Source organism: Anomaloglossus baeobatrachus, chromosome 6, assembly GCF_048569485.1.
Source record: "Anomaloglossus baeobatrachus isolate aAnoBae1 chromosome 6, aAnoBae1.hap1, whole genome shotgun sequence".
In the NCBI taxonomy this organism is placed as follows: Eukaryota; Metazoa; Chordata; class Amphibia; order Anura; family Aromobatidae; genus Anomaloglossus; species Anomaloglossus baeobatrachus.
This window is the reverse complement of record NC_134358.1, coordinates 547,080,258-547,090,396: the sequence shown is the minus strand read 5'-3', so window position 1 is coordinate 547,090,396 and position 10,139 is coordinate 547,080,258. Positions and strand designations below refer to the sequence as shown.

General features: G+C 54.7%; 1 protein-coding gene across 1 annotated transcript in view; it reads right to left on the bottom strand.

The window, feature by feature from the left end:
- AKAP9 (A-kinase anchoring protein 9) overlaps nt 1–10,139 on the bottom strand; it is a 357,327-nt gene that overhangs the window by 12,533 nt on the left and 334,655 nt on the right. The window lies entirely within an intron of this gene.

Here is a 10,139-nt window from a genome sequence, read left to right as displayed (position 1 = left end):
TGATAGATCTTGGCTGACGTTGGTTTCCTGGCCTGTCTCATAGTGGCAATGACCTCTTGAGATAACCCTGAGGACGCTAGGAGCCAGGACTCAATGGCCACACAGTCAGGTTGAGGGCCGCAGAATTCAGATGGAAAAATGGCCCTTGAGACAGCAAGTCTGGTCGGTCTGGGAGCGCCCACGGTTGACCCACCGTGAGGTGCCACAGGTCCGGGTACCACGACCTCCTCGGCCAGTCTGGAGCGATGAGTTTGGCGCGGCGGCAGTCGGACCTGATCTTGCGCAACACTCTGGGAAGCATTGCCAGAGGAGGGAATACATAAGGCAGTCGAAACTGCGACCAATCCTGAACTAAGGCGTCCGCCACCAGAGCTCTGTGATCCTGAGACCGTGCCATGAATGCCGGGACTTTGTTGTTGTGCCGAGACGCCATGAGATCGACGTCCGGCGTTCCCCAGCGGCAACAGATCTCTTGAAACACGTCCGGGTGAAGAGACCATTCCCCTGCGTCCATGCCCTGGCGACTGAGAAAGTCTGCTTCCCAGTTTTCTACGCCCGGGATGTGAACCGCGGAGATGGTGGAGGCTGTGGCCTCCGCCCACAGCAGAATCCGCCGAACTTCTTGGAAGGCTTGACGACTGCGAGTGCCGCCCTGGTGGTTGATGTACGCGACCGCCGTGGCGTTGTCCGACTGTATGCGGATCTGCCTGCCCTCCAGCCACCGATGGAACGCCTTTAGGGCTAGATACACTGCCCTTATCTCCAGAACATTGATCTGAAGGGAGGACTCTGTCGTAGTCCAGGTTCCCTGAGCCTTGTGGTGGACAAAAACCGCTCCCCACCCTGACAGACTCGCGTCCGTTGTGACCACAGCCCAGGACGGGGGCAGGAAAGATTTTCCCTTCGACAGAGAAGTGGGAAGAAGCCACCACTGAAGAGAGGTCTTGGCTGCCAGAGAAAGAGAGACGTTCCTGTCTAAGGACGTCGACCTCTTGTCCCATTTGCGGAGAATGTCCCATTGGAGTGGACGCAGATGAAACTGCGCAAAGGGAACTGCCTCCATTGCTGCCACCATCTTCCCCAGGAAGTGCATGAGGCGCCTCAAGGGGTGTGACTGGGCCCGAAGGAGAGATTGCACCCCTGTTTGCAGCGAACGCTGTTTGTCCAGCGGTAGCTTGACTATCGCTGAGAGAGTATGAAACTCCATCCCGAGGTAAGTCAGTGATTGGGTCGGAGTCAATTTTGACTTTGGGAAATTGATGATCCACCCGAACCTCTGGAGAGTCTCCAGAGCAACGGTCAGACTGTGTTGACATGCCACCCGGGAGGGTGCCTTGACTAGAAGATCGTCTAAGTACGGGATCACCGAGTGGCCCTGAGAGGGTAGGACTGCCACAACGGATGCCATGACCTTGGTGAAGACCCGTGGGGCTGTCGCCAGGCCGAAAGGCAGTGCCACAAACTGAAGGTGTTCGTCCCCAATGGCGAAACGCAGGAAGCGTTGATGCTCTGGAGCGATCGGCACATGGAGATAGGCATCCCTGATGTCGATTGATGCTAGGAAGTCTCCTTGGGACAACGAAGCGATGACGGAGCGGAGGGATTCCATGCGAAACCGCCTGGTTCTCACATGTCTGTTGAGCAATTTGAGGTCCAAAACGGGACGGAATGAACCGTCATTTTTTGGCACCACGAACAGGTTGGAGTAAAAACCGCGACCTCGTTCCTGAAGGGGAACGGGGATCACAACTCCTTCTGTCTTCAGAGTGTCCACCGCCTGAAAAAGTGCAACGGTTCGCTCGGGGGGCGGAGATGTTCTGAAAAAACGAGTCGGAGGACGAGAGCTGAACTCTATCCTGTAACCGTGAGACAGAATGTCCCTCACCCATCGGTCTTGGACATGTGGCCACCAGGTGTCGCAAAAGCGGGAGAGCCTGCCACCGACCGAGGATGCGGTTTGGGGAGGCCGAAAGTCATGAGGAGGCCGCCTTGGAGACGGTGCCTCCGGCGGTCTTTGGAGGACGTGACTTAGACCGCCATACAGAAGAGTTTCTCTGGCTCTTCTGTGGCCTGTTGGACGAGGAGGATTGGGATCTGGCTGAGGGCCGAAAGGACCGAAACCTCGCTTGAATTTTTCGTTGCTGAGGTCTCTTTGGTTTGGGCTGAGGTAAGGACGAGTCCTTTCCCTTGGATTGCTTAATAATTTCATCCAATTGCTCGCCAAACAATCGGTCGCCAGAAAAAGGCAAACCGGTCAAGAACTTCTTGGAAGCAGAGTCTGCCTTCCATTCGCGTAGCCACATGGCCCTGCGGACTGCCACCGAATTGGCGGATGCTACCGCTGTACGGCTAGCCGAGTCCAGGACAGCATTCATGGCGTAGGATGAAAATACCGACGCCTGAGAAGTCAAAGACGCTACTTGCGGAGCAGAGGTACGGGTGACCGCATTAATCTCAGACAGACAAGCTGAGATAGCCTGGAGTGCCCACACTGCTGCAAAGGCTGGGGCAAAGGACGCGCCTATGGCTTCGTAGATGGATTTCATTAGGAGCTCTATCTGCCTGTCCGTGGCATCCTTGAGCGATGAACCGTCAGTCACTGCTACTACGGATCTAGCCGCCAGTCTAGAGACTGGAGGATCCACCTTGGGACATTGAGCCCAACCCTTAACTACGTCAGGGGGGAAGGGGTAACGTGTGTCATTAAGGCGTTTAGTAAAGCGCTTGTCCGGGAAAGCCCTGTGCTTCTGGACAGCATCTCTGAAGTTAGAGTGATCGAAGAAAGCACTCCGTGTACGTTTGGGAAACCTAAACTGGTGCTTTTCCTGCTGTGAGGCCGACTCCTCTATATGTGGAGTTGGGGGAGAAAGATCTAGCACCTGGTTGATGGACGCTATAAGGTCATTTACTATGGCGTCCCCTTCAGGTGTATCAAGATTGAGAGCAACGTCAGGGTCAGAGTCCTGGGCTGCGACCTCCGCCTCATCCTCTAGAGAGTCCTCAAGCTGAGACCCCGAACAGCGTGATGAAGCCGGGGAAGATTCTAAGCGAGCCCGCTTAGCCGGTCTGGGACTGCGGTCCGTGCCGGAGTCCTCCACGTAATAACTAGAGGCCACCCCAGGAGCACGCTTCGTCGCAGACCGAGAGGGGCCTGGGGGCGATCCCGCAGTGCCCGGGGCCTGTGTAAGGGCCGGTCTGGACTGCAAGGCTTCTAGTATCTTAGAAGACCATTTGTCCATAGACTGAGCCATGGATTGTGAAAGTGACTCAGAGAGTTTCTCAGCTAAAACTGCAAACTCTGTCCCTGCCACCTGTACAGGGGAAGCCGGCGGTTCTACCTGGGCCGAGGGTCCCACCAGTGTCCCAGGCTCCGGCTGAGCGAGTGCCACAGGGCCCGAGCATTGCTCACAGTGAGGGTAGGTGGAACCTGCAGGTAGCATAGCCGCACAAGAGGTACAGGTTGCAAAGAAGGGAATTTTGTTACTTACCGTAAATTCCTTTTCTTCTAGCTCCTATTGGGAGACCCAGACGATTGGTGTATAGCACTGCCTCCGGAGGCCACACAAAGCAATTACACTAAAAAGTGTAAGGCCCCTCCCCTTCTGGCTATACACCCCCAGTGGGATCACTGGCTCACCAGTTTTAGTGCAAAAGCAAGAAGGAGGAAAGCCAATAACTGGTTTAAACAAATTCACTCCGAAGTAACGTCGGAGAACTGAAAAACCATTCAACATGAACAACATGTGTACCCGAAAAACCACCAAAAATCCCGAAGGACAACAGGGCGGGTGCTGGGTCTCCCAATAGGAGCTAGAAGAAAAGGAATTTACGGTAAGTAACAAAATTCCCTTCTTCTTCGGCGCTCCATTGGGAGACCCAGACGATTGGGACGTCCAAAAGCTGTCCCTGGGTGGGTAAAGAAATACCTCATGTTAGAGCTGCAAAGACAGCCCTCCCCTACGGGGAGGCAACTGCCGCCTGCAGGACTCTTCTACCTAGGCTGGCGTCCGCCGAAGCATAGGTATGCACCTGATAATGTTTGGTGAAAGTGTGCAGACTCGACCAGGTAGCTGCCTGGCACACCTGTTGAGCCGTAGCCTGGTGTCGTAATGCCCAGGACGCACCCACGGCTCTGGTAGAATGGGCCTTCAGCCCTGATGGAACCGGAAGCCCAGCAGAACGGTAGGCTTCAAGAATTGGTTCTTTGATCCATCGAGCCAGGGTGGCTTTGGAAGCCTGCGACCCCTTGCGCTGGCCAGCGACAAGGACAAAGAGTGCATCAGAGCGGCGCAGGGGCGCCGTGCGGGAAATGTAGATTCTGAGTGCTCTCACCAGATCTAACAAATGTAAATCCTTTTCATACCGGTGAACCGGATGAGGACAAAAAGAAGGTAAGGAGATATCCTGATTAATATGAAACGAGGATACTACCTTAGGGAGAAACTCCTGAATGGGGCGCAGCACTACCTTGTCCTGGTGGACCACCAGGAAGGGAGCCTTGGATGACAGCGCTGCTAGCTCAGACACTCTCCGAAGAGACGTGATCGCTACCAGAAAGGCCACTTTCCGTGATAGTCGAGAGAGTGAAACATCCGTCAGAGACTCGAAAGGCGGCTTCTGGAGAGCAACTAGTACCCTGTTCAGATCCCATGGATCTAACGGCCGCTCGTACGGGGGGACGATATGACCAAACCCCCTGCAGGAACGTGCGTACCTGCGGACGTCGTGCTAGACGCTTCTGAAAAAAACACCAATAGCGCCGAGACTTGCCCTTTAAGGGAGCCGAGCGACAAGCCCTTTTCCAACCCAGATTGCAGGAAGGAAAGAAAAGTAGGCAATGCCAATGGCCAGGGGGACACTCCTTGTACAGAGCACCAGTAAAAGAAAATCTTCCACTTCCGTGGTAGATCTTAGCAGACGTGGGCTTCATAGCCTGTCTCATGGTGGCAACGACCCCGTGGGATAATCCTGAGGACACTAGGATCTAGGACGCAATGGCCACACAGTAGGTTCAGGGCCGTAGAATTCAGATGGAAAAACGGCCCTTGGGACAGTAAGTCTGGCCGGTCTGGTAGTGCCCACGGTTGACCGACCGTGAGATGCCTGTCGCCAGAGCTCTTTGATCGTCATGAAAACCGGGACCTTGCTGTTGTGCCGATTCGTGAAACCCGTCCGGATGCAGAGACCATTCTCCTGCGTCCACTCCCTGGTGACTGAGGAAGTCTGCTTCCCAGTTTTCTACGCCCGGGATGTGAACTGCGGATATGGTGTATGCTCTGTCTTCCACCCCTAGCCGAATCCGGCGGACTTCCTGGGAGGCTCGCCGACTGCGTAGTCCGCCTTGGTGGTTGATGTATGCCACCGCTGTGGATTGTCCGACTGAATTCGGATCTGTTTGCCTTCCAGCCACTGCAGGAAGTCTTGCAGGGCCATATGCAATGCCCAGAGCTCCAGACAATTGATCTGAAGAGTGGACTCCTCTGAAGAGAGTCCTTGATCGTCTGAGAAAGGGGGACGTTCCTGTGTAGGGACATCGACTTCCCCTCCCATTAGCGAAGAATGTTCTATTGAAGTGGACGCAGATGAAACTGCGTGAAAGGGACTGCCTCTGGATGAGGTGTCTCCTTGAAGGAGAGACTGCACCCCCCGTCTGTAGTGACCGCTGTTTGTCCAGTGGAAGCTTCACCATCGCTGAGAGAGTGTGAAACCCCAAGCTAAGATATGCCAGCGATTGGGTTTAACTTTGAAAAGTTGAGGACCCACCCGAAACTCTGGGAAGTCTCCAGCGCCATGTTCAGGCTGTGTTGGCATGCCTCTTAAAAGAGTGCCTTGACAAGTAGATGGTCTAAGTAAGGGATCACAGGGTGACCCTGAGAGTGCGGGAGTGGTCCCACTGCTGCCATGAACTTGGTGAAAACCCGTGGGGCTGTCGCCAGACCGAAGGGTAGGGCTACGAACCGAAGATGCTCGTCTTCAATAACGAATCGTAGCAAACGCCGGTGCTCTGGAGCAATCAGCACGTGGAGATAAGCATCCTGATGTCTATTGATGCTAGGAAATCTCCTTGAGACATTGAGGCAATGACGGAGCGGAGGGATTCCATCCGGAACCGCCTGGTTTTCACGTGCTTGTTGAGCAGTTTAAGGTCCAGAACGGAACGGAAGGAGTCGTCCTATTTTGTCACCCCGACCAGATCGGAGTAAAAAGTGTCTCTTGTTCCTGAGGAGGAACCGGGATTACGACTCCTACTGCCTGCAGCAGAGCCTCGGCTCGGCCGGTGAGGAAGTTTTTGCGACAAACTGTCTCTCACCCACCGGCCATTGACCTGTGGCAGTTAAATGTCGCTAAAGCGGGGGAGTCTGCCACCGACCGCGGACGCGGAGAGAGAGGGCTGAAAGTCATGAGGAAACCGCCTTGGTAGCGGTTCCTCCGGCTGCCTTCTCCGGGCGTGATTGAGCCCGCCAGGAACCTGCGCCCCTCTGAGCCTTTTGAGTCCTGTTGGACGAGGGCAATTGGGACGTGCCCGAGCCTGGGAAGGACCGAAACCTCGACTGTCCCTTCTCCTGATGGGTCTTGTTTGATAGCTGGGGTAAGGAAGAATCCGTACCCTTGGACAGTTGAATGATTTAATCCAACCGCTCACGAAACAGTCTGTCACCAGATAAAGGCAATCTGGTTAAGCACTTTTGTGGAAGCAGCATCTGCTCCAATCCCTTAAGACTAGGAGCGTAACAACACGGAGTTGGCGGACGCCACTGACGTACGGCTCGTAGAGTCCAGGACAGCATAAACAGCTTGAGTCGCAATGCCGACATTGCGAGGTGAAGGACGCTACTGCGGCCAAGATGTACATATGACCGCGTCCCTCTGCGCAATACTAGCTGAAATAGCTTGGAGTGCCTCTATGGCTGCGAATGCCGGGGCAACCGACCCGCCGATAGGGCAATCTGTCTGTCAATGGCATCTTTAAGTGAAGTCCCATCTTCCACTGCAACTATAGATCTAGCCGCAAGCCTGGAGATTGGGGGATCCACCCTTGGAGCGCTTGAGCACGTCAGGGAGGAAGAGACAACGCGTATCTTCAATACGGTTGGAGAAACGCTTATCGGGATAAGCGTGGTATTCCTGGACTGCTTCTCTGGAGTCAGAGTGACCAGAAAAGTACTCAATATACGCTTGAGATACCGAAATAGGGATTTCTTCTGCTGTGAAGCTGACCCCTCCACTGGAGGAGTTGAGGGAGAAATACCCAACCTTCCATTGATGGACGCTATAAGATTATTCACTATAGCGTCACCATCCGGTGTATCCGGATTGAGAGCGGTCTCAGGATCAGAGTCCTGAACAGCTACGGCTGCCTCATCATACAGAGAGTACTGTGATGAAGTCGAGGGCCGTTCTTAGGGAGCTCGCTTAGGCCGTCTGGGACTGTCGTCCGTGTCAGAGCCTGCACCCTGGGATGCATGGGACCCTCCTGGAGCCATGATATGTTTCGAAATCAGGGTGGCCAGGGGCATTGAATCAACATTGCCCAAGGTCTGTCTGGACTGCAAAGTCTGTAAGATGTTAGTCATAGCCACAGACAATATATCAGCGGAAACTGCAACTCCGTCCCTGTCCCTGGACAGGGATCACAGGTGGTTCTTTTGGCCACCTGTAGCAGAGACCCCGTTGAGTAATTGCACACACTGGGGGTCCTGGAACAGTCGCATGCAGTACAAGCAGCATAGAAAGCCTGTGCCTTGGCACCCATGCTTTTTTTTTTTTTTTTTTTGCTGTTGCTGTCTAGCCATCTAGGAGCATTAGCCAAGAATAGCGACCGTACAGTGCAATGTATAGCATACAAGCATGAAGTACAATAAACACTTCAGCACATGCAGTACAAGGAGCATAGAAAGCCTGTGCCTTGGCACCTTTGCTTTTCTGCTGCCGTTGTCTAGTTATTCAGGAGCATTAGCCAGGAAAAGCGACATACAGTGAATGTATAGCATACAAGCATGAAAATAACCACTGCAGCACATGCAATCCAAGCAGCATTGAAAGCTTGTGCCTTAGCACCCTTGCTTTTCTGCTGCTGTTGTCTAGTCATCAAGGAGCATTAGCCAAGAATAGCGACATGCAGTGAATGTACAAGCATGAAAATAAACTCTGCAGTACATGCAATCCAAGCAGCATTGAAAGCTTGTGCCTTAGCACCATTGCTGTTTGCTGCCGCTGTCTAGCCATCTAGGCGGGTAGACAGCCAAGAATAGCCCTTACAGTGCAATGTAAAGCATACAAGCATAAAGGACACATGACACTGCAGCACATGCAAGACAAGCAGCATATAGAGTCTGTGCTTTAGCACCCCTGATCTTTTGCTGCTGTTTTTAGGTCTGCATCCTGAATAGCGACCGTACAAAAGTACAACAGGACACTTCGGCATTAGTGGGTCAGCACTTTAGTTGCCGCTTACCGCCCGCACAAAAGCGGGTGTGTGGCGCCGGAATCCTGTGCTGGTAGCTCAGTGTCTCCGTTTTCCCGCTCTGCGTGCCGGAATGGCTGCCGGCGTCCAGAGGAGAGGGGCGGGCCGAGGGCGTGCCCGAGACAAGAGCGGGAACCCGGCGCCCACTGTGTCTAGTAAAGGGGGCTGGAGAATGCAAATAAGGCTCCAGCCCTCGTCGCTGCTATAGAACAGCGTCTCTCCCTGTCCCTGAGTGACAGGGTGGGGGCGGGAACGAAGCGGCGCTAGGCCGCAAAAGCCGGGGACTAAAGTTAGAAGCGCCGCCGCCGTAAAAGCGCGGTCGGCGCGTCCCCGGCGCACTACAAGTCGCAGCTGCGCCGCCGCTCCAGGGGCGGTCGGCGCGGCGGTCCCCACACGTAAAGTCCCCCAGTAATCTGCAGGGACTATAAGCCCAGCGCACAGCGCTACAGTCCCCGGCGCACTAGCACACCCAGCAAGCCTGGAGTGTGCGTGGCCTGCCATACGGGGACACAGAGTACCTGAAGGTTGCAGGGCCTTGTCCCTGAACGGCACTCCCGCTCCACATCCAGCAGGTTCTATGGGTCTGTGGATGGAGCCCGGCCTCAGGGCTTGGTGGCCGGAAAGATCCCACTTCCTCAGAGCCCCTCAGGGGGATGGGGAAGGAAAACAGCATGTGGGCTCCAGCCTCCGTACCAGCAATAGGTACCTCAACCTTACAAACCACAAGTGGGGTGAGAAGGGAGCATGCTGGGGGCCCTATATGGGCCCTCTTTTCTTCCATCCGATATAGTCAGCAGCTACTGCTGACTGAACAGTGGAGCTTATGCATGGATGTCTGACCTCCTTCGCACAAAGCAGAAAACTGGTGAGCCAGTGATCCCACTGGGGGTGTATAGCCAGAAGGGGAGGGGCCTTACACTTTTTAGTGTAATTGCTTTGTGTGGCCTCCGGAGGCAGTGCTATACACCAATCGTCTGGGTCTCCCAATGGAGCGCCGAAGAAATAACCCTGTGTCTTGGCCCCCTTGCTCCTTGTGAACGACATGCTGTTGTCTCCCAGGAGAATGATCACTGAGGGATATATAGCCACAAGCTAACAGTACAGCCGAACCGAGACAATGTATACAAATATAATATATATATATATACAGTTCGGCACTCTAGGAGGACCAGCACCGGGTGACCGGTGTGGCTTACCGACCGCTCAAGCGGTGTGTGGCCACCAGATTCTCTGCCTCGGGTCTCCCAGAGGTGCAGCCAGAAGTCCTCCACCGGCAGAATGTGCTTAAAACATGGCTGTCAGCGTTCACAGAGGAGGAGGGAGCCGTGGGCGTAACTACAAAAGTGCGGGAATCTGGTGCCTCAGAGTGATTAGTGAGGGGGGAGGAGGACCGCTAAGTGTGCTCCAGCCCTCACTGTCGGCGTCAGACCGACCGTCCCGCCCTTCCCCCTGACTGGCAGGCCCGGGGGCGGGAGTTTAAGGCACTAGGCCGCAAAAGCTGGGGACTAAAGTTAAAACCGCGGCCGGCAAGCAGGCACGGTCGGCGCGGTAGTCCCGGTCTCATACCAACACCGCAGTCGCTGCAGCGTCTGAGGCCAAAGTGCTCCATGCACCGTCCCCAAGGGGACACAGAGTACCTGTAGATGCAGGGCCCTGTCCCTGAGGATACTCAGTC